The sequence below is a fragment of the Podarcis erhardii genome (assembly GCF_964252035.2).
Source record: "Podarcis erhardii genome assembly, chromosome: 6".
Taxonomy (NCBI): domain Eukaryota; kingdom Metazoa; phylum Chordata; class Lepidosauria; order Squamata; family Lacertidae; genus Podarcis; species Podarcis erhardii.
In genome coordinates this window covers 19057452-19082775 of record NC_138510.1, presented here as the reverse complement: position 1 = coordinate 19082775, position 25324 = coordinate 19057452, and the positions used below count along the sequence as shown (strand labels likewise).

At 41.0% G+C, this 25324-nt stretch overlaps 1 protein-coding gene across 7 annotated transcripts in view; it reads right to left on the bottom strand.

The window, feature by feature from the left end:
- ADNP (activity dependent neuroprotector homeobox) overlaps positions 1-25324 on the bottom strand; it is a 46251-nt gene that overhangs the window by 19198 nt on the left and 1729 nt on the right. For 2 of the 7 annotated variants that reach the window (XM_081867535.1, XM_081867536.1), the window contains exon 2: positions 24542-24652. The exons of 3 other annotated variants lie outside the window; for them this stretch is intronic. The gene's annotated coding sequence lies outside the window, so the exon portion shown is untranslated. Of the gene's footprint in view, positions 1-13807; positions 13827-24541; positions 24653-25324 lie in introns of those variants that run through there. 2 more of the 7 variants (XM_081867538.1, XM_081867537.1) reach the window with 2 other exon arrangements.

Here is a 25324-nt window from a genome sequence, read left to right as displayed (position 1 = left end):
TACAGCCACATGGAAAAAAATATGGAGGTTATAATACAAAGCTCATTAGGTATCTCGTTAATGAGCTTTGGTAGTAAAAAGGGGGGGGGGAGAGAATAAGGGAAAGAATTTAAAAGAAAACTACCATCCTAACAGTGTTATGTGCCCGTCATGCCCACATTTGTAGTATCATGTTGCCGTATCTCAAGTACCAGAGTGGAGAAGGGACAAAGTGTGTGTGGGGGGGGGGGGAGAGACTAAAAGAATCATGAAGAGGGGAAGTTTACAATAAAAAGACTGTAAGGTTTTCCTTTTGATGCCCGTACATTTCCTAATTCCAGTGGAGAATGCTTTTGCTCCTTAAAATGAGGGACAGAAAATGAGACAGCGAAACTGAATACAGTGATACTGAAAATTGGGTCAGTAATATACTAAGGCTAGTACTAGAAGTGGAAAAGAGGGAATGATTAAGGGTTGCGTGTTAAGACTGACAAAACTATGTGGAGTATAGCAGGCCTTCCCAAACCTGGGTCTCCAGCTGTTTTTGGACTATCATTCCCACCATCCTGGACCACTGGTCCTGCTAGCAAGGGATGATGGAAGAAGCTAGATATTCAAGTTCGGGAACCCTGTAGTATAGAACTGACTTCTAGCACCTCAAAATATTAGAACTCAGATACTTAAAAGGCTGGAGTTAGTGAGCTAGCCTAAGTAGACCTTCGATCTAATCCAGCAAGGCAACATTTAAGCATCATAAGTAGCTTCACATGGAACTAAAACAAGAGGAAGTCCATTTGACTAAAGCAGCTCATGTGCAAAGTATGTTAGGCTTTTGGTCAGGGATCACAGACTATTTTTCCAATAATTCTCTCTAAGAGATCAAATATCAGTATTTATCACCCTAGACTGCTGATTTCTGCATCTTCTCCAGGACCCATTTGAAAAGGAACCATCCTTTAGACCCATAAACAACTAGTCACATACTTCTTTGTAGCTGCTGAAGGCAATGAGTTCCCAGAGCCTTCCTATTCCTGCAAGTTCCTCTTCTGCTACTGTTCCTGTACCTTATGACTTCTGGTAGAAGAACCATTAATGCTGCCAATGGTGAATCAGAATGAAACATTGGTCTGCCAACAAACATGGCTGTATGTGACATTCTCAGAGGCACCCGGGCAAAATGAGGATGTTACTATCAGATAGTGAAGAAGGCCCAGAAACAAGTGCTGCGCTGAAATCTAACCTCCAATTTCCCAAAAGTGCTCTTCCTTTGTGAAAGAGGACCATGTAGGATTTTGAGCTTACCTTATCGTTACAAGGTGGCAAGAGTGGTCCCACTTCCCAACTGTATAAATTTCTCCCAAACTCCACAGCCTTCCTGGCTGTCCACGCTTCCTGATCTGAAAAAAATTCATGGCAGGAGACAGTCTTCCCCTAACTTTTAATTAAAGTGCCAGGACACAGGAGGGCTGCAGAGTGCAGACTACAGTGGTACCTTGGGTTACCTATGCTTCAGGTTACATACACTTCAGGTTACAGACTCCGCTAACCCAGAAATAGTACCTCGGGTTAAAAACTTTGCTTCAGGATGAAAACAGAAATTGTGCTCCGGCGGCAGCAGGAGGCCCCATTAGCTAAAGTGGTGCTTCAGGTTAAGAACAGTTTCAGGGTAAGAACGGACCTCCGGAACGAATTAAGTACTTAACCTGAGGTACCAATGTACTAGGAAGATGATTTTTAGAATGACGCTAACACCCTTTGGCCAACTCAGATAACAGGCAAGTTTAACAAAATCCCTACACCCACTGCCCATGAGAATTTCAATGAAATCTTCTCTCCTCTGCGATAATTTTCTAATGCAATTTCTTTTCTCATTAATTCAAAGAAAATGTTTGAAACAATACATACCTTACCCAAGGAGACACTGATTCATCTGAAGAGGTGTATGGAAAAGACTAAGCAGCCTACCCACCTCATCTGAGGACTGAATAGTCTCTAAAAAAATACCCAATGAGAAAAAAATATTGAGGGTCAGTATCTGCTAATGCTGAGAAATATTAAGGTTTGAGAATGGGTGGGTCATCAAAATTCCCAGAGTGATAAACTCAAGTGGTAGAAATAATATAATTGTAGTCCCCATTGCTCCATAAAAACCCATTCAATTTCCTATTTTGTATGTAATACTATTGAAAGAGCTACACAAATTTACAGTATTTAATCAAATTTGTGTGAAAGCTCTCTAACAGCATATTCAGACAAAGGATCTCAGGTAAAGGTAAAGGTAAAGGGCCCCCTGGCTATTAGGTCCAGTCGTGACTGACTCTGGGGTTGCGGCGCTCATCTCTCTTTATTGGCCGAGGGAGCCAGCGTACAGCTTCTGGGTCATGTGGCCAGCATGACTAAGCCGCTTCTGGCGAACCAGAGCAGTGTACGGAAGCGCCGTTTACCTTCCCGCTGGAGCGGTACCTATTTATCTACTTGCACTTTGACATGCTTTCAAACTGCTAGGTTGGCTGGAGCAGGGACTGAGCAACGGGAGCTCACCCGGTCGCAGGGATTCGAATCGCCAACCTTCTGATCAGCAAGTTCTAGGCTCTGTGGTTTAACCCACAGCACCACCCGCATCCAAGGATCTCAGGTAAGCAGAGCTAAGAATCATAGGATTGTGCAGTTGGAAGGGGCCACAACCCTGAGTTGCATAGCTGAGTCCTGATACCATTATGAGCATAATCAAAGAACTGTAGAGTTGGAAGGGCCCACAGCAGCCACCTAGTCCAACCCCCTGCAATGCAGGAATCTTTTGCCCAATGTGGGGCTTAACCCACAACCCTGAGAGTCTCATGCTCTACTGACTTTGGTCTTTGGTTAGCATCTTGGAGAGATGCTACCAGTCAGAGCGGAGAATTCTGGGCTAGATCTATCAGCAGATCATTATCTCTGTACTGAAAAGAAGTGCCAGTGTTTCTTCAAGCCATCTATTCTAGGTTATGGCTAGTGCTGGGCAGATATCTCTAGCATCTCCTCTTAAAGAATTTCAGGTAGCAGTGACTGGGGAAAAACAAAGAGAACTACAGCCAATCAGAGCAAGGGAATACTGGGCTAGATGGATCAATGGTCTTAAAAGTACAAGGCAGATTCGAATGTTTCTTGAATTGGCAATGCTCAGCACATCAACCACCATTAATTTATACGTTTCAACATTATTTTTGCAGTTAGACATCATCTTATGTATATTTTCAAAGACAACTTCAGATAATGGGTTGTAGCAAGGATGTCTCCATAGATCTAAACGAGATGGTTCATTAAAAGTAGCCTCCTTCTTTACAGACCATCTCAGGTACTAAAAATGGCAGTGGTGGTTCTGACACCCTCAAGATGGTGGTAGCCCTAACGAGAGCATTCTCTGTGGCAGCCTCAAAACTGTAGGACTCCTTGCCCCAGAGGAGTGTCTGGCAATGCTGAAGATGCTTCTCTTTACCCTGGCTTTTGACTCCTGAGATGTTTATTTTCAGGACTAACCCTACTTTTTCGCAACTGTTTAATTGCATGTTTTAAAACCACTTTAAACTGTATTTTTAATTGTTGTAACCCATCCCGGGACCTTATTATAATGAATAATAATTTTAAAAAAACAACAGAAGGAAAAACATTTTTTAAAAATTGCACTTAAAAAAATCAGATCAATTCAACAAAATAGTAGCCTCGGGTAGGTAGGCTGCATTGTCTGAAATAGTTCTGAGAATTCTAGCTTCATCGGATTGAAATGAAGCATCTTGGGTAATGGCTTGGTTCAGCTACTTGTCTGTCATGGAACATTCCTGGTCAGAAAAGCTTTAATCACACAATCATCACACAACGCCGAGGGAAAATGGAGCTGTTTTTAAGACAGGTAGTTTTAACAGCTACAAGGCCACATACTAAATGATTTCTCAAGAAACCACCTAAAGTTTCAATTCAGTTCCTATTTAAAATGTTGTTCTGGCACCATCCAGGTCCAATTAGTTCCCACTGGGAGGAATCCAATCTGTAATCTTGCATTCACAGACAGGCTTTTGATCCAGCAGAGGTGATCCAGCTAACAGGAGAGCACAGGAGATTTCTGCTGATTTTCCCCCATTCCCCTGCTGCTCTCCATACCACCTCCCAACATATTCTGGATGGTTCCCCCCAACTCTGTGGTGCTGATTTGCAGAGGCAGTGGGCACTGCGGAGTCACAGGCAAGGGAAACTTGGCAGAAGGTGCCCTGACATATTCCATTAATAGATGCCTCCACTGAACCAAAAGCCCTTCCATGTGTACAAGGGCACCAACTGGATTCCACATACTGTCTTTAAGAGAGGTCAGGGAGACAATTATTTTGAAAACGTTGACAAAACGAGTGGAAATTAGTACCTTCCTAAAATCACAGAATTGTAGAGTTGGGAGGTACCTCCAAGGGTCATCTAGTCCAACACCCCCCTCAGGCAATGCAGTAATCTCTAACAAACAGACCTCCATCTAATTTGAAACCATACCAGTCTCTGCTTAGCTTTGCAAATGTGCTAGCAGTTTTATTGTTTCAAATCTAGGTCCGTATAGCCAGGAACAAGCCTGTAAACACACAAATATACAAGAGTTTGCCGATCTCCACTTATATTTATTCCTGTATAGAGCTCTTTCATTTACAAAAGGGGAAATCGAAACTGAGGAACTGGCTCAAAGTCACAAGACAGTAGATTTTCCCTTTGCCAGCTGCAATGTCTTGTAGTCAGTTTGTGGGCACCGTTTTAAAGAACTGGTTTTAACCTTCAAAGCCCTTAACGCAGGGGTGAGGAATCTGTGGTCTTCTATATGTTATGGAACTCCAGCTCCCATCAACTCTAGCCAATGTATTCAAGAGCCAGGAATGATGCCAGTGGTAATCTAACATCTGGGGAGCCAAAGGCTGTAATGCCTAACAGCCAGGCTGCTTGAAATATCATCCTTTTCCCAAATATACCTATCCAATCCTTAAGATCTTAGTCAGACATGCTGCTCTGAGGGCCTCTACCAAATGAAGTGAGGTGGCTGGCAACTAGGGCCTTCTCTGGTGGTGGCACCAAAGTTATGAACAGCCTCTCACAAGAGGTTTACTGGTGCCAAATGCATGGTCTCTGTCACCAATTTTGTTTCTCAATTTTGTAATTCAGGTTTCAATCAATCAATTCCATATTGGGGGGGGGGGGTGGACCTGATCACTACTTAAAGTGCATACACTGGTATAGAAGTTTTACAATGATAATACATAAATAAGTAATCAACAAACTCCCAGTTTTCATGCGTTCTTACCAAACCAGATGAAACTATGAACATGTGGGAATTAATGCTGTTTTTGCTTTTTTCACTATGTGTTTTTGTCTCTGAATGTTTTATATTGTTTGTAATTTGATTCTGCACATAACTTTGAGGATGAAATCCTAAATACACTTGGGAGTAAGTCTTGCTTGTTTCTTATCTTTATATCCCACTTTTTTCTCCAAGGAGTTCAATGTGGCATTGCATGGTTCTCCCCCTCCTCATTTAATCCACACAACAACTCTGTAAAGTAGGCCGGGGTGAGAAGCAGTAACTTGTCCAAGATCACATAATGAGCTTCATGGCTAAGTGGGGATTTGAAACTCTCCCAGGCCCTAAGTCTGACACTCTTATCACACAACAACCGGCTCTTGCTAATAGCAAACATGCATAGGATTGCACTGCACATATGTAATTAGAAGTCATTTATTTTTGCCTGTTAGTAGGCATTCTGCTTACATTAGTAATACTGACAATATTAGTGCAATTAGATAAATGGTATTGCCTGCAAAAAAAAAGAACCAATTTCAACAAATTCAAAGTTGTGAATATTTTCATAGTGATGCTTTGATAAAATAATCTATCATAAGCTAAACTGTTTACATAGTAATGATTTCTGACCTTATGTAGACACTAACAACCATTGCCTACTTAGGTAAGAGCTGGACTAAAGCCAGCCACAGCCAAAACTGTTCAATGGCCAGTTGGACTGGGTGAGCTTGTAAATCTTAAATGAAAGTATAGCTTCATTATATCACTTACGAACCAGCCTAAATATACAAGTTGCATGGCAGTGCTTAGCAAAGTTGTTAAGGCCCTATACCAGGGGTCTGCAACCTTTAAGACAAAAAGAGCCACTTGGACCCGTTTCCGAAGGGAAAAAAAACTGGGAGCCGCAAAACTCGTCATTATAAAAATAACTTTTTTGTCACTTTTTTATTATTTCTTTGTTTGACCCCTCAGAATTACTCCTCCTCATAGAAATAAACGTTAAATTAACAAGTTACCTTTGTGTGTGTGTGTGTGTGTGTGTGTGTGTGTTCTTCACTCCCCTTCAAAACAGTGACCAGCGTACATGCCCCCTTTCAATGCAGTGACCAGCGTACACGCCCCTTACAATGTAGCGGGCGGGCAGGCGGGAAGGTGACGTCGGGACGGTGCGTGACTAACGCACGCACCGCCCCATGTGACGTCACAGCCAGTACAGCGCCCGCCACAGTGGGGAGTGTCAGGGCGCACAATGCGCCTCCTCCCCTCGCTAGTATCCACCCCGGAGCCACGGCAAAGGTGTAAAAGAGCCACATGCGGCTCCGGAGCCGCGGGTTGCAGACCCCTGCCCTATACGGATTACTTTTTCTTTTTATAAGCGTTTCGTATTACACCTGAAGCATTACAAACTGTTAAAGGAGCAATCTTTAAGTGCTCGATTAAGCTATTTCAGAAATTGCCACAGCAAGCCGAATATAAAAGAACAGGAAACCAAATTCATTCAACTTCATTTCAGGAGCACATATTTATAACAAAAAACTCCTTTGCATAAGCAAAATAAAGGTAAAGGTAAAGGGACCCCTGACCGTTAGGTCCAGTCGTGACAGACTCTGGGGTTGCAGCGCTCATCTCGCCTTATTGGCCGAGGGAGCCGGCGTACAGCTTCTGGGTCATGTGGCCAGCATGACTAAGCTGCTTCTGGCAAACCAAAGCAGCGCTTGGAAATGCCGTTTACCTTCCCGCTGGAGCGGTACCTATTTATCTACTTGCACTTTGACGTGATTTCAAACTGCTAGGTTGGAATCAGCAGGGACCGAACAACGGGAGCTCACCCCGTCACGGGGATTCGAACTGCCGACCCTCTGATCAGCAAGTTCTAGGCTCTGTGGTTTAACCCACAGCGCCACCCGTGTCCCATAAGCAAAATAGATTTCTCCTAATTCTCAATCCCATCACTTGTGAATTAGGGAGGTTCATTTCTGTGTGGAAATTCAGCCATGGTTCTCTGGATCTGACCCAAAGAAAATAATAGGCCAATTCATTTGTAATATTTCTGGCTAAATAGTTTCTGGTTTAATAAGCCAGCCCATGCATTTCTTCTTGCATACTATGTCTAAAATAAAGAGCTGTGGGACAGTTTACTAATAACAACTTCAAACCAGGATAGAACTGCTTTTAAGGTCCTTATTAGTAAATAAATGATAAGCCATGGTTCCCTGCTGCAGATGTTTAACAGGGAACTATGGTTTAGAGCAGGCATGGCCAAACTTGGCCCTCCAGCTGTTTTGGGACTACAATTCCTATCATCCCTAGCTAACAGGACCAGTGGTCAGGGATGATGGGAACTGTAGTCCCAAAACAGCTGGAGGGCCAAGTTTGACCATGCCTGGTTTAAAGAGACCAGGGCTGAAGCCAGCATGAGAGAGAGGGACAGGGTGAGGGATGAGGATATGAGCCCCAAATGTCTACTGAGCCAGGAATGTTAGGTATTAATTAGGTCAAAGACTCATTCAAACAATATAGTGGTCAGCTAAGTCAAACTTCTAGGCCAGCTTCCAAAGATGCCCTGAAGCTCCAGACCTGACACACAACAACACGTGGCCAAATACCTGGAGATGTTCTGTACTCTTCAACATCTGAAAAGTACCATCCCAAAATCAAGCCCTAAGTGTGCTGTGTGTTTTGTAGTCCAGTCAAATGCAGAAGCAATGTTATCGTCACTTACATTTCTGCCTTTGAATCCTGGATCCAACATACTTGCAGCAGCGTGAATTATACAGAAACAAAATTATGTAGCTCTGTACTTTCTCTCACTCAATCCTTCAATGCCTAGAGAAGAGGACAGAAGCAAATCCACCAACTATGTCAACAAGAGAAAGCTCACAAGCAAAGAAGAGACTAAATCTTCCTTCCTTCTCTTCTGACAATAGCAGTGCCTTCCAAGAGGCAGAAATGCATCTTTGTTTTTTGCATTTGAGAGTGCTACTCTTGGGGTACAATTCAGGACCAATTTGTCCTCACTGTATAGGAATTGCAATAATCTGATACTGTACATCATCTTACACAAGACCTTTACACAGTTTCTGAAAACTTAGTCTTATAATTTTTGTCCATTTTAAAAGAAATTATTTCATAATCATTTTTGGGGGGTGGGGAATGTGACAGATTTCTTTCACCTGAAAAAAGAGCTGTGTGGCAGGCGAAATCCCTTGCAAATTGTCTGATCTGTCTCCAAATTTGATTTGGAGGTAGGATTGGGTATTTCTTGAGAGGACTGCTGTCCAAGACAGCCAGAATCTGTGTAGACAATCTGATGAGTATGAAAGATCTACATATGAAAGGCTATCCCTTGAGGAGACTCTGAAATGACTTTACTGGAACATACTTTTAAGCCGCCATTTATTATGTAAACAAGCATCAAAAGCAGTATAAAAAAAAACCCTAAATAAATAAATTTCATTACTGGACCTCAGAGACTGAAGTACATAGGTGACTCAAGCAACATACCCAAGCTGCAATGTGCACATAGGGGTTTTAAAAGGACCAATTTGCATTCAAAACAAATGCACCCTGAGGTTAGAGAATTTCACTTCTTCAGTGCAAGACTTCCTCAGGATAATTTCACCTTCAAAACTACAGCAGAGACTATAAGGTCAGAACAGTCTGACTAGGGACTTTTCAACTATTATAGTCATGACTGAGACAACTGGAAAACTATCTGTTATCAGATGGCTACAAATCAACTCAACTGTCAAATTATGCAGTGTGAAAAATTATCTCTTGTGTATCCTAAACCTTCTATCTGTTTCAATGAGTGACCCCACGCTTCAGTATTACAAAACAGGGGGACTTTGTCTCTACTTTCTTGATCCCATTTCCCCTTTGAATTTCTCTGCACCATAAAATTGGCAGGAATTTTTCATCCCAACATTTAGACCAAGCTAATGGAGGTAAGATAGTGGCATTGTCCTCCCACGTTCATTATGATACAGGAAACCACAGACAGTTGTTAAGAGAAAAGCAAGAATGAACTGACACAACAAAACAAGCACTAGAAAGTATGCAGCTTTAATCTAATACTATTAATTGGACTGAATTTCTTGGGGGAAACCGTCTGCGGCTCCTGCCGACAGACAACTACTAGACTGTGGGTGTCAGAACATGAAACACTGAATTGCAGACTGTGCTGGCTGGTTAAGAACAGTTTATCACAGCAAGTGCTTTCCTTCCACTACTTCCTGTGTTTATCTGGAAACAAATGTTGTAATAACCTCCCATGGAAAAGCAACATAAAAAGCAGTTCAGTTCTTAACTAGGTTTAAAATCAGTTTATACATAATAGTTGGTATCATCAAAAGGCAGACCCAGAAACACCTGAACAGCTTAACTGCATAAATAAGGCCAGAATGCTCTAAATCCTAAATATAGCCATATCATATCATTATAGACTGATACCTAAAATTGTTTTAGTAAAGCAGAGCCTGTCACTGTGCTGCACTTCACCACACCTTAAAAGAAGCAGACAAACCTCATCTATCGTAGCTACCCCTCTGGAAATCAACTTATTAAACAGTAAACCAGACACATAGCTTGCATTTTATAACATAAACTTTTCCAGTTTATTCCAATTTAATAAATATGTGTTTCAATCAAGATTACAGCTACAAACTAAAAGACAAACACCAGCACGGAAAATGAGGTTCACTCTTCAAGAATAGCCACGTTTTCTCAAATGGGACATAGTAACTGGGACTGAAAGACCACTTTGGATGAATCTCAAATTCTGAACCTAATTGAGCCAATTTGCAGTGATTCAGATCTGGTCTGAAACGAGTTATTCTGAACCTATCTAAAAGCCAAACAGCCTGGTCTCAAAGGCTTGCAAAAAAGGAAAACACTACCACATAAGGAAATTGCCAGGGAGGTGAGGAGGGGATCTACAGTTTACTCAATGGCTACTCTAGCTTCCAATCAAAGGCTAGAATTTCACCCAACCCTTTCTAATCAGAGTGCTCACAGGGATGGGTAGCAAAATGTCAAAAGCAGCTGCTTTTGTTCAGTTTTCTGACTATTAATTAGCAAGAGTTTGGTGGCATATGTTCAGCCTGTCCTTTGTTTATCCTTCAGTACCCTACCCAACTTTCTTATTATATATGACAGTGTGTTTCCCATCCTTATTCATTTATTCAGCTTGTCTTACCTGAACTACTATAATCTCAACTGGGGCAACTGGTACCTGTTGTTGGCATCTGTCTGTCTCAAGACACAATGGAGTGTGCTTCTGGGGTGAAGTCAAACCAATGAAGAATCACACAGCCTGCCAGGATTGTTTCTCAGGGTTTACTCCTGAAGCCTTTCTCACAAATGAGTATAGCCAACAGGGCAGTGGAGGTTTTTCTTCTCCTTGATGGGCTACCTTCCCAGGTTGACAAGCCCCATTTGCCCCTCCCTTCCTTCTATAGCACATGCTGAAACCGCCTTCTTGACCATTTGGCCCACTATTGATCTTGTCTGCTCAATTCATCAGAACCTGTTTTTCCATGCAGGGCACATCCCTGACTCAAGGAGGGTTTGAGACCCATGACCTACCCACAACTGGCTTAGCCAGCCAGCTGAAACCATTTCCTGGGATGTGGCCATTGTCAAATTATGCAGTTGGAACAAGAATGATCTCTTGCCTACCTTGAATCTCCTATCAGTTTCAGGATAGACAAGAGAGAATTATTTTTTCATACTGACACCTTTAGTAGATGTTTAGTGATCTAGTACCAGATAGTTTTCCAGTTCCCCAATTCAGATTATAATAGTTTAGGTAAGCCTAGTCAGAGGAGCACCGCATTTGGGAGGATGTGTCTATTCCCAGTAACAGGAGCAATTCTGGGTCTTGGGCAACCAGGCTGTACCGTCCCCTTGATACTGGTTCCTCCACCCTTAGCGGTGGGCTAATGCCCCCCCATTGCTGTGCTCCTCTTTCCAGGAGGGAAGAGGGTAGATAGGAGTCCTGGAAGAGGTTGGCCTTCTCCAACCTCTGCTCCTTGGTTTCAGCACCCACTCCAATGTCATCCTCCACTCCTGACCCCAGCACCACCACAGGACTCATGACACTAATAATAATCTTGGGGGTGCAGGAAGAGGAATGAGCCTCAAGTCCTACTTGCATTTTATTTCCTTTAGGCATACCATTTTAAGCAGTCCACCAGGACTCAATTTACACTTACTTACAGGAGCACTGCAGTTGATTTCCCACAGTTCCAGGAACATGTACAAGAACAAATGCAAAGATAGAGCTAATGTTAGAGTTCATTCACATGTTACTGTTGCCCAGGACAACAAACTCATGGCAAGGAACTACATTAGCTGTTCATGTATATACACATTCCTGTAACAGCATGGGATTACATTTCAGGAAATAAACTCTCACAGGTAAATGTTTGTTTACAAGCCCCAATTATCAAGAAATATTGGGACTCAATAGGACCAAAACTATAAGATACCAGTGCTGCTGCAGATCAGTGGGCAAGAGCTGACAAAAAGGGAGGTTAAGAGACCCCTTCTCCAAGCCTTTTCTTGAGTTACCACGCACTTCATCCCTATTTAATTACTGTGTGGCTTGGGTGCTACAAAATACAGCGGTACCTCTGGTTACAGAGGCTTCAGGTTACAGACTCCGCTAACCCAGAAATAGTACCTCGGGTTAAGAACTTTGCTTCAGGATGAGAACAGAAATCATGTGGCGGCGGTGGCGGCAGCAGCGGGAGGCCCCGTTAGCTAAAGTGGTATCTCAGGTTAAGAACAGTTTCAGGTTAAGAACAGACCTCCAGAACGAATTAAGTTCTTAACCCAAGGTACCACTGTAGTTTCCAAAGTCTACAAAAGCAAAACAGTATCTCGCCAGAAGTCATTACAGATAAATATTCTATGCCCTGCTCTAGCATATGCAGCAGTAGGAGTCATTTGAGAAAAAGGCCATTTATTTGCCTATTGCCTAAAAGAATACTTTTGTCACATTGCTTCCTTCTAACTTCGTTGTAAAGTTTGTTGCAAATTCCATCTTGAAAACATCACCAATAAATTGGTGCCAATAGTATTCTGGAGAAATTATTAATTGCGAGGAATATAATGTCTGTGTGAATGAAGATGCAAAAATGAATTCTTTAGTTTAAAAGAAAGGTATTTATATTCGTTCATAAGGTATTTATATTCGTTCATAAATATGGAACTCAAACTAGGAAACATTTCAATTAAGCTTTCAAACAGGTGCAATTACATCTCTGTTTAAAATGCATTAACTTGGCAACTTCTTTAAGAGCAACTTCATTCAGAGACACTCAACCATCTGGGCTTCAAACACTGCTTATTTATAAAGGTGACTCAAGTATTACTATGCTGCTAAATAGTTTTCAAATCTGCTTAATTAACTTCAGCCAGTCATATTACTTTCTACATAGTCAATTTCAGGGTAGTAGCAACATATGTGGAACCCGCCTAGATTTCAAACCAATGTTTCTTGAAAACTAAGGAACCTTAAGGATTGTTAAACAATACTGACTGAGACTATGGCACTATGACAGGAGTTATAATGAAACATGGCCTATTAATATTGCATATTATTTCCTTCACAATTTGGTTGTTAATCTCATTGCTTCCCTGATTAGCCTTCAGCAGCTTCAGGCAGTATTTTCCTTATCTATTTGTTGCCTAATTGTATTGCCAGGATTGGGGTGGGTCTTTTGTTTTGGTTCCAAGGTTTTGTACACTGGGTTCAGAGATGGTTGCATTCTTCATTTACTTCCAACTCTCTAGGTTGCATTGTATTTGGACAAATAAAGGTTTTTTATTTAATTAAAAAAACGAAAGGTGATTAACTAGAGGGACATAGCTTGTAGTTATAATCTTTTATACAGTGCCTGAGCTCATATAACATCAGTGGTACACCTCCTTTACCTCTGGTTTTGTGCAAGCACCTTTGGAAACAGAAATTCTCTTCTTTGCACCACGTTACTTAGCTCCCAGCAAGTTATCTCTGCCAGCTTATCATATGGGCAATGAAAGCCCATGTCCCAAAGAAGGGGTTGGCAAGGTTTACCTCACCAGGGCCGGTTCACTCCAGCAGAGATCCCTCTGTGGGCCCGATTGCGTGAGGGTGTGAGGCCGCAATTTCCAGTGTCTGCATTTGCACAGATGTGATTTCCGGCGCCGCGGAAGCAAATCCCCGGAACACACTGGTTTAGCGCAGAGAGTGGGGACTCGCCGAGCGGGCGACTCAGTTCGAGGGCGGCTCGTGGGCTGATTAAAAGACCCCCGTGGGGCACTTGTGGACCATGGGCCTTAGGTTGCCTACCCGTGTCCCAAAGTAAGCATTCATCTACACACCACTTGGGTGCAGTACCAATTATTGAACATTTAAAAGTCTCTTCATTATTCAGGGCACATAATACGGACATTTTATGTACAAAATTAATGGTGCTTTGGTTTCAGACTTATTGAGGACATTTTGTGCAAAAGCTTCCAAAAAATCATTGTCCTTACCGAACCTCCCACTTCAGCGAGTATTATGCCTATTATGTGAGGTCACAGCACAGGCATAGGCAAAAGTTCATATCCTCCTAAACAAAACCAAGTGTTAAATAAAATTAAAGTGAGGTAGACTTTAGAGTTATGGCTGTGACAATTAGTTCTAAAAGCATACTACAGTAGAAAGTGGCACTATTAAAAAAAGTAACTACTTGGATCAAAAACGTAGCTCACTAGCCAATCCACATCTGCCAATGCAGCAAAGTACTTCGTTGAAAATTAAGCCAAGGAGTTCATCTATAAGCATACTGAACACTTAAGCATGCAATAAATTGGAATGTTATCAGACTTATGCCACAGTCCGTTCATTACCAGCCTACATTTTAAGCAAAATCCAAAGTAGTACTTATAGCAGGGTAGCATCTCAACCTATATATATATATATTTTGAGATTTCATCAAAACACTGACTCGTATACTTTTTCTATACATTAGCATGCCTTTAGTTCTACTTTTCTCCATTGCTGCTCACAGCACTTGAACCTATGCATGCTTAAGTTAATAGCTAACTAATTCCCAATGCTTTCAGAGAAAGCACCAACAGGAAGAATTTGTTGATGGCTATAATCCTATTCAGGCATTTGGGAATAATGGCTGTGGGCTTAAAGTGGGGAGAGGGACACAAAACCTGCCCCCAATATCCTTGCACACACTGGTTCCACTTCAGAGCTTTCTATATTCAGCACGGAAGTCTGAAGGGGATTCTAAGTGCATTTGGGCAAGTATGCTTAGAATCCTCCCTGGAATCAGAAAACCTTTACTTGAGAGACTGTCACTTCAGATCTTCATGCTGAACATGCAAAGGACGGAAGTGGAACCAGCACATGCAGGGATGTTCTAGGCAGGCTTGTGTGCATGCCCTCCTCTTTCATCCCAAGTTCACAAATAGGGCTTCCGAATGCACTATCCCATCCCAGTAAGTCTTCCATAACTCTCTATGTGATGCAGTTGACAGTCCCAGGCAATGAAAGGATAGACCTACAGTATTTCTAAAAGTTAGTCAACTTTGTACATAATGACATACTTGGTCATTAAAATCAAAATAAAGATGTATCTGGAGCACAACAAGGACACATTTCATAGAAATGATCATCCAAGTACAGTCATATTTTAAAATAAACAGGCTTTTGTCTATAAGTAGTAAGCAGGCTATAGTAAACTAGTGGAGTTTTTCTTGTCCTTTCAATGTAAGTTGAAAAATGTCTGATTTCCATAGAGATTTTAGAAGGACAGGAATCTTGCAACTGTTGGAGTATGGTCATCTTAAAGTAAGTTCTAGTGCTGAGGTGACAACCAAGTGACTCCCCCTTTCTTTTGGGGACAAGAGGACATTTCCAATTAAAAGGGCTTAGGACTGAGGTCGGAACTGTTAGCATATCTACATGCAGTAGCGCATTTATGTAGCAGGAGCATTATCAACTTAAAAGAAAACCACAATCCAAAATCTGTACAACAAAATCTGTACACCTTATGAGTAGATAATGTCTACAGAACTTGCTACTGGCTAAACAACTCTATTGACTTGCAACATGCTTTATTCAACAAGCACTCCTCATAATTTTTTTTCCTACCAAAGAATGCAGAAATGATCGCTGCTATGAATCTGCTTCTACTGCAACTTGCATCAGTTACTTACTCTAATATCAGTTCTGGTGACTTAGGCTTAGTTACAGTAGGGCATGGGATCACAGATATTGTTCCAATACCATCATGAAAATATGAGTTTGAAGCAGGGATTTGAATTAAGGAAGGGAAACGAGGTATTCTGGGAAAGGTTTCCAGGCATAACAGGCAACCGAAGTTTCAGGAAGAAGAATAGCTTGAGATAATGGTGACACACTAGACAAGCAAATACATCTTGCCTGGACCGGCTCCATGAACTATTCAAGGTAATAGAGGTTTATGTGACTCGCTGAACTGGGATCATTAACTTTCCTTCTGAAATAACAAAGTTTCTATAGAGTATATCAAGCCTGTTGATCAGCATTCGAAATTTGCCAGGCACATTTTGCACCTAGCTATTGGCCTTGTGTGACCAAGTGAAGATACCCAGGCACCAGGATGGCACCCAACATCTGGAGGGGCATGCCTGGAGATCCTTGGATCTTGCCTGTTTTCAGACACTAACCACACATCCTGTAGAATTCTATCTGTGATGTTTTATCTGCATAATCAGAATGAATTTCAGGAACCAAAAAGTTGTATTGAAAAATACAACTTTCAAACCGTCCGGCCCTAAAATGGCAACTAGGCATTCCACTTTGGTGACTGTAATCCTGGTTTAAGGAGTCATTTGGTGACTTGCTTATTTACCTGAGTTTTTAACACTGCTGTTGATGTAAGCACCAAACAAACCAAGACCGTTCATGAGATCAGATTTAGGTCATCTGTTTACAAGACTCCTCCACTCAAGTCAATCTGTTTTATTTACATGGCACTATAGCATATATGATTACGGCGTGGTAGCTTTAAAACCATAGGTGAAATTTAAACGCATGAGCCAGGATCCAGAAAAAAATTCTTAAGCCCAGGCATCCAAATTGTACTAGCTACAATTGTACTAGTGCCCCAACAACTCATTTTTTTTTCTTTGAAAGGATTACTCCTTTGTCTCATCATAACCCACTTCTGAAAATCCACTCAGTTGCAAAAGCAGTTTGTTACACTGCAGGGGACAGGGGCTACTGCTGGATATAAACATCCAAAACCACTTTGGGTTTCTGGAACAATTCATGGTTCTTTGGATATTGGTCACAGACCAAAAGAAATTCAGTCTATGAAACAATAATTTCAAAATGTTCAACAGCATATATTGTACATTTTTAAAGCCACTCTGAAAAGGTAAGCATAACCCCATATAACCTTCACCTTCAGCTACTCCAATCCAAATCACAGTAAGCTGTTCTAGTGTTGGAAATTAGCCAGGTGCCAGGAGCATTTTGCAACTGGCAGAAGCCTAATTGCAACCACGATCTCTGGATGCCAGGTTGGCAACAGACATATCCATCTGCAGGTAAGTAGAAGAGATTATTCACTGCATACCACCTTTTTCCTCCGAGTAATACACGATTCACCCCGCTCCTCAATTAATCCCTAAAACGACCTTGTGAGGTAGCTTAAGAGGCTGTGACTGGCCCAAGGTCACCCAGTGAGCTTCATGACTCAGTGGGAATTTGAACACTGATCTCCCAAGTTCTAGTCCAGCACTCTAATCACTACACCACACTGGCTTCCTAAAGCATTTTTGCTATGGGGCAGCTATATAAATTAAGTAGGTAAATAAATATGCGGAAAGCAAAATGCCACTTAGAGAAGGACCTGAAATATTTTCCTTGAAGCTTGAATTTCTTTTATTCTGGATTGTTTTAGTTGATGCTTTAATGTGCTGTAAACCGCTCTGAGATCTTTTCTTTAATATATATAGAATAGAAATGAAAATAGTAGAATAGTAGTAGTAGTAGTAGTAATAAAAATTTTACTTTTAAAAAGAATGGTGCCTAGACATTCGTTTCGGGCAACTGTATCATAGGTTTAAGGTGCAATTTGGTGATTAGGTTATTTATCTGAGTTGCTTACGCTGGTTCTACATACAAGAAATATACTGATGTTGTACTATGGAACAGTAACATTTTTAGGAGACACTGGTGCACCCCTTCAAAGGACCATCTGGATCAGAAATTCTTTCTAATAGCAAGTACTTTACTTTGAAGCTGTCCGAAGAAAGCTACCATCATCCTGTGACAAGTTTAAATTACTTTTCAAACTCATCAATTTCACTCAGCAACACTGCATGCTTCATGAAAAGGCATTTGATTACCATAAAAACATCACTTCAAAACGGAGGATGCACTTGCTGCAGTCCTACTGTGGGGGGGGGGCAATCCTCTCCCTCTGTCTGCACATGTATTTTCTGAAAATATGAGTATTAACCATTCACAGTGAAATTAGTTAGAATTACTTATAAACAAAACCCTTATAACTGTGTAAAGGTGAAGTTAGTTTCAGCTATAAAACTTAACTTTGCTTTTATTTTGAAAGACAAAGCAAAATAAGCTTCACTTCTATTTATAGAGGGCTCAACCACTAGTTAGAAAGTTTTCTAAGAAATTACGGAGTAGAAGCACTATTCCTTCAAAAGTTTTTATTGACAAGCACGTTTGCAAGAGAGATGAAGCTTGTAAAGGAAGCGACATTTAGGCCAAAAGACTGCAATTTTCAAATTGTCGCTTAACGTTGGAGGGTTTAATTTTTTTGTGCCTTTGACACTACTGGTTACTTCATGTCCCAGGGTTACTGCTCTGCTAGGAAGCCTTTTAAACAGAAACACGTGAAGTGTTATTTGGCATACGCTTTTAAAGAGGAATTACACTAACTCTGAGGATTCCAGTTGCAAGTTTATTAAAACACTTCCCTTGGAATTTTTCTGTGACTACCCAACTCTCCCAAAACCTTCCAGTTAAATACAGAGGAGGATGGAAGGATGAAAGCTTACACTCAAGCATGGGCTGGGCTCAGGATTCTTGGAACGCAGAAAACTCTATTGGCGTAGGCACTAAAGTATGTTCAGCACCAAGGTTATTTTACTTGTGATCCACAGGTTAGACAATTGCTGATACATCACCTGATTGCCATGTTAAAAGGAAGGACTTTGATGAGGGCTTCAAGGGAGACATAACCTACAAAGACCACCTTCCTTTTTTGGTCTAGTCTTCCCATCTGTTCTGCAGCCTAGCAAACAGAATCCTTTTGACTCACATACATTTCTCACTCATGGCGAGTTCTGGAATTTTCCACTGGCAGCTGACACGCCATCTAGCGGGCATGCATCCTAACTTCTTAACAGAAAAGGAATTAACTGTTTCCTTATGAAGCACTAAGCTGCAGAGCAATCTGTATTACGTATTACTCTTCACGAAGCTATCACACTGATTGCTGTGGAAATTAATGGGAAAGCCATTGTATTTCCCATCATGTAAAGAGGAAAACATGCAAAGTCTCTTCAAAATGTAGGCAGCTTTGTTATCAGGTCACAAGACACATTTTTTCATCCCTATGAACAGTCCTTTACCTTCGCCAATTATGCACTTGCTTAGACAAATACATGGGTGCAAGCCAAAGGAAAACACCGCCATGAGCACTTTCTGTCAACTCTACCTGTGACTGTTTGTGTCACGGGGGTTGAACTGAAGGACACACAACAGATATGAAGATAACTATTGATGCAAATTAAATACTAAGGTAAATAGGTATCTCAAACAGTTGTGACATAAGCGGCGGGGGACAGGACGGACGGGGATGGGACGTCCACACAGACTTTCTGCTACCTGCCTACAGCAGGGATGGGTAACAAGTATTGGTCCAGATATTTTGGACTACAACTCCCACCATCTCTGACTGCTGGCTGGGACTGATGGGAGCTGAACAACTGGAGGGCCTTAGGCTTCTGTGAGATTTAGCACTAAGAAAACAAGGCAAGCTGCTGGTCTCATCATCATTATTATTGGGGGGGGGGTGCAGCACTGTTTAGGAATACATGTATGGAACTGCAATAAGGTGAAGAACCTTGTGTACTGCAGTGCACCCTATTCTAACATATCATTAATCCCTTGTTGTCTACAACTAAAGCCCAGCCTGCTTACTACAATCTGAACCATGAATTTTCTGGGCAGCTGAAGGCACGCTACTTACAACTTCAGTCTAAGACAGTGGTACCTCTGGATACACACACCTCTGGTTGCGTATCCTTTGGGTTACGCACATGGCAAACCTGCGTGCACGCGCAGAAGTGCTCTATGCGCTGTGCACATGAGCAGAAGTGCTTTACCGCACCACGTGCATGCGCAGAACAGGCACCTCAGGTTGCGAATTCCTCGGGATCCGACCGGAGCTCCGGAACAGATCCCACGTGCAACCAGAGGTACGACTGTACTAGTCTGTTAATTCAGGGCTGCTGTGACTGTAATTATTTAACATACATAGCTTTGGGCACTCATGACATGCTAAATAAATGCTTGTTTAAATTACTGGTTTTTAATTGTTGGCTGCTCTGAAAGTCCATTTAGGGTTAGAGAGCAGGGTGGAAATCCCTGTAAAAGAAGTAAAATACTCAAGAGAACACTTTAGCCATAGGTAAGTACTTTGAACAGGACAGTTAGGCATGAGCTTAAGGCTGCAATTCTATACACTTAGTGGGGCTTAGCTTCCAGGTAACTGTATACAGGATGGAATTGGCAAAAGATCCCTGCATTGCAGAGGGTTGGACTAGATGGCGCTTGGGGGGTCCCTTCCAACTCTACAATTCTATGATTCTATGAAATGCATGCTGAACTCCCAATTCAAACATGTACAACTTCAAACTGCTTACCTTTGGCTGGTCTGTGCCCTACATAGTTTTATGTTGAACGCTCAGACTTTCATAATTAGCCGTCTGGGTGCTTTACTAAATAGTAATAAAGACAAAATGCAAAAAGTAGCTTGCCATTTTTTTTAAATAGGCAGGAATCACCTAACCAGCAGAAGCCATGTGCAAGAACATCAGCTTGCACAACAGGGCTTCCTGCTCATATGCCCACCAAAATTGGCTCAAGGGAGGACCCTCAGAATAGCAGGCAGGGAAAGAGGGGAGAGTATTCCAATTAACAAGCTGAAATGCTTGGACACATAGAGCAACTGGAAGAGTGCAACACTGAATTCTACCCATTGTTGTAAACATTTTACTATACTACACAATACACTTTCCTAACAAATTGTTGCCCAATGTTGGAAATTAAAGGTTGTTTTCATTCATTTCCATGAAGGAAATGTTTTAGTATCTTACTGACAGACTAAAGATCTACCTATCTCCAGTATTCTATTCCTGATAGTGGTCAGACATCCATCCCTGTAAACGCACAAGCAGGGCATGAAAACAATGTCCATCCTCTATTTGCCCCTGACATTTGCTATCATTTAGCTATAATGGCTAATAACTACTGAGACACCTGTCTTACACAAAGTACTTATTTTGGCTGTAATCACGGCTTAAAGCCACTTTATCCTAACACAGTATTTCTAACAAGAAAGGAACCGGAAACAATTTAGAACACATCAATGTTTCTATGTATATCAATAGGGCATACGGTACCTAGTATAGTACTGTAATGATTTATGGCAGCAGAAGAGAGGGTGTAAGAACAAGTAGATGAAAAATAAAACAAAGCATTATGGAGCCACTATTTCATATGAAAAATTAGAGTAGAAATGCCAGAGGGAAAACCCTAAATGTTAGACCATCAATTGCACAGTGGTACCTCAGGTTACATATGCTTCAGGTTACAGACACCGCTAACCTAGAAATAGTACCTTGGGTTAAGAACTTTGCTTCAGAATGAAAATAGAAATTGTGCTCCAGCGGCGCAGCAGCAGCGGGAGGCCCCATTAGCTAAAGTGGTGCTTCAGGTTAAGAACAGTTTCAGGTTAAGAATGGACCTCTGGAACGAATTAAGTCCTTAACCCGAGGTACCACTGTATGTTATTTCCCTACTGCTAAGTTGTGGGTACTAAGGACAAATGCAAAACCTAGAAACTATAAGGTACCTAATAAGGGTGTCTAATACTGCAGTGAACTTAAGAAAAGTAGGCATACTTTTCACAGCATAGTAATGACCAATGTAACTTGGGAGCTACAATATGTCTTGACTTCAAAAATCTAACCAGGGGGAAATCACATTGAAAGAGTTATGGTACGCATTCCTCTGTGTATCCCTGGCCTTTATGCTATCAAGTGCCTTGGCTAGGTCTGATGCAAAATTCCCAGTCCAAACTATGGTTTACTGAAGCAGGAATAACTGATGACCTCAAGCACTTCCTTTCTCTCCCCACCCCTTGGCTATAGAAGACACTTCCTGGATTGTTAAACCAATTTTCCCATGATGTCTGAACTGATCATGAGTTGCAAATTTTCTCTTAGGGAGTGCTTCAGCCAGTTTCATGGGGTAACTTATTTAACAAACAAGGAACTCCGGCAACTGGGTATGTGAGGAGAGGAGTACTGTAGAGAGCAAGCATTCAAACTCTCCAGCAAAACAAAGCTTGGATGATTAGGTCAGACAGGAACATTGCACATGCACCCCTGAACAAGCAAGCAATAATACAGTATATTCCCCTCTTGGACCAAGTTGTGGCTGTTTCTTAAAATGCACCCATAAGCAAGCATTAATGCAAACAGGATAATGGAATGGATAGTTGGATCCAACAAAAGTTGTTGTGTGTTTTTATGCCCTGTGGTGACAACAACAAAGAAAAATATAGACTAAGAATCAAACAGGATAGGAACAGATGAAGACAGGCACATGGACAGTAAACAGGTTATTGAAAAAGACAAAGAAAACAGAACAAGCTAAAGTGTAAGACATTCACTCACACATAGCTGATTAGTTTCAATACTCTCTGCCTTTCTCCCTTTTAAAATACATTGCAAATCTTCAGGGCTTCAGGCACACTGGCTTGGACACATGACTGAGCAAATCCCCGTAAATTCAAGAAGACTAACAAGTAACTGTGTACAGTACATGATCACACTTTCATACTGCTTAATACTTGTTTAATTATTTTGAAATCACTATACAATTCCATTTTGCAGCTTGTTCTGTTTAATAAATATAGATAGGTTATATTCAGATACGGAAGCTAAAAGGAAAGTATATAAACACCAAATATCATTTGATAACTACACCGATCTGACCATATAAAGTTAATTACTGACAGTGGCTTACTTCAGGGAAGCATAAGGTTCCATTCAGTAGTGGCCTACTATCAGAATAACTTTAAGACAAAACACACAATTTTCACCAGACCCCTAACTAATTGCAGCCCTCTACATCATATCCTATTTTGCACCAGAGGGTGCTTCAACCCTCAAGATAAACTTTTGAATGGGATAGTTGTCTTCACTTGCTGGAGTGTATTGGCAAAAAATCAGGTGCTTTGTCATGTACACAGTTCAAGTAAAATGTTTAATGTACTTCTATTTTTGGCCTTTCAAGTGAATTGTAGCACAATCCTATTCATGTTTACTTAGATGCAAGTCTTACTGAGTCTCCCAGGTAAGTGTAACTGCAGCCTGACAGCAGATCTTCAAATCTGATACTGATTTTTTTCCTGCTTTGGTCTTAATGTCCATTTACCATCCATCGAATAAGAATAAAACAATCCTGCATTTTACAAGTCAGATCTGCTTGACTATGCATCCCACTACAATGGGTAATAACTCTTAATGTCTCAGGCAGAGGTATTTCCCTGCTCCGATGCAGAAGATTCTTCAACTGGAGAAACAAGGAATTGCATCCACAGCCTTGTGCATGAAAAAGATGTACAATGCTCTAAACTTTGCCACCAGCAGCCTGCATCATAAAACAAGGCTGTACCCAGGATTTTTACCAAACTGACATACAAACACTGCAAGTTTCAATCCAAATCTTTTTAACTATTCCAGTTAAAAGTACTGTATCTTAAATATCTCAAAGCCACTGCCCAGAGCACTGAGATGTGCATATTTCATTCACAACTATCTGAAATGTTCAAGTATTGCTTTGCACTAACTGTAGGCAAAGTAGGGCTCTGCCTGCCCATCTCAAATTACAATTAAGAGTTGAGAACAGAAATGTGTGCTCCCCATCCCATCCCAGGTGACTGATGTTGCAGGGAGCCAACGAAGTACTTGTTTAGGAAAGTGTTTCACATACACACACACACACAATGCCCAATCCTTTTCCAACGATTTCAGAACTTTCTGCATCAAATGAGAGCACTATAAGAAAATTCATATTTGTTTTTTTCATCTCCTACACTTTGGGAAGTTCAAAATATTTGGGTTTTACCTGGGGATGGGGCTTTCTGCAGCAACGGTCAATAACTCTTTCTGAATTCCTGTGCATTTATTTTCTTCCTGATGACACCACTCTTAATTTGTTTAAAATTACAAAACCTGCAAAAAATGTGTGCTTCATGACACATTTTCTACCTTCTGCCATTACTAACCGACAACACTTGACTTTAAAATAAGCTGTAGCTGAGTAGTTTTCTGCATGTAGAATAGGATTCAAGACACCACATGCTGAAACTCAAGTAAAATGGTTTTAGCATTTCGTTTATTAGACATCACAGTAGCATCATGCAATACAGAACTAGGCTATGTAGCATTATCTCTCCTGGGATTTCCAAAATTCATAATTTTAAACATGTATAAAAGTGTTTTTTTTGGGGGGGGAATAGAGTCTATATTGAATCATATCAACTCAAAGTGGGTTTCATGACCTATCAGAACAATTCCTTATCAGTTACTAGAGTAGAACAGTTGTCCAAAATATTCCAGCAAGCAAATATGTCGAATTTCACAGTTGGCATATTTATCACAGCTGAAACTTTCTAAATCTTAAAAAAAATCAAGCAGAAAAGGAATGTTTCTCAACATTAAGGGGAAAAGCACATGTAAGAAAATATTAACTAGGACGAATTCCTGCAGAATCATACAAATGTGGTGGATAGATATTGTCTGAATTAAGTTCAATAGAGTACTTCTTTTAACTGCAGAGTACATTAACTGTGATAAAATGCACATCTTTCCTGACAGGTGTTTATACTCTTGACACTGAAAACACTGTCAACTCTTTAAACAACCATAGTTCAAGGAAGCAACCTCAACCAGACATACTTGGAAGCTATGGTTCTTTCATTTTTCTAGGATGCTCTGGCTTCACTGCACATTGCAATAAATGTGTTGATTGGTTGCTATCCAACTGCTTCCAGTTCCCATCAAAACACTCTAGAACAAACACAAAATGTTAGTAGACTTATTTTGGTCTTGCTTTTTAAGCAGCTATCTTTTAAATAAGCTTTTAAAGCTTCTGCCTAGTTCTCCGTTTCATTTTAGCATCTATCACCAGAGCCTTTCACATAGAACCACTTTTGTCCAGGTGAAGGAAGTGGTGTTTGAGATCCTGGGACAAAAACCTGAATTTAGTACTCTTATAACACAAAGCATGAGGGAGTTAATAATGTAAATGTAGGTCACACCATACTGCACATGTGGCATTTTTCTTTATCTGACACATTGCCTCCACTAAACATTGAAATTCTGAGAATAAAATTGGCATGTGCCACAGGATAAACTTGTAGGAGTTGTTTGTTTTCCCCAAGAACTCGAGTTTTTATCACATATTTGTCACAGATATCTGCAATACTTCTTCAACAAAAAACAGTGCCTGAGGAAAGGCAATGCATATTTGGAAATTCCTAATAATCTCTATTATCATGAACTGCACCACAAGAAACAGCCATGCAAGTAAATAATACGCATGGCATCCCCAATCACAAATGAGTTGAAGTGTAGTTCCTTTACTGATCATGAAGTTTTATGTTCAAACCTGGAACAAAGTTTAATGTTAAACCTAGAAAAGGCTTAAAGCATCCTCATGCATTGTAGTTACATCCCTTC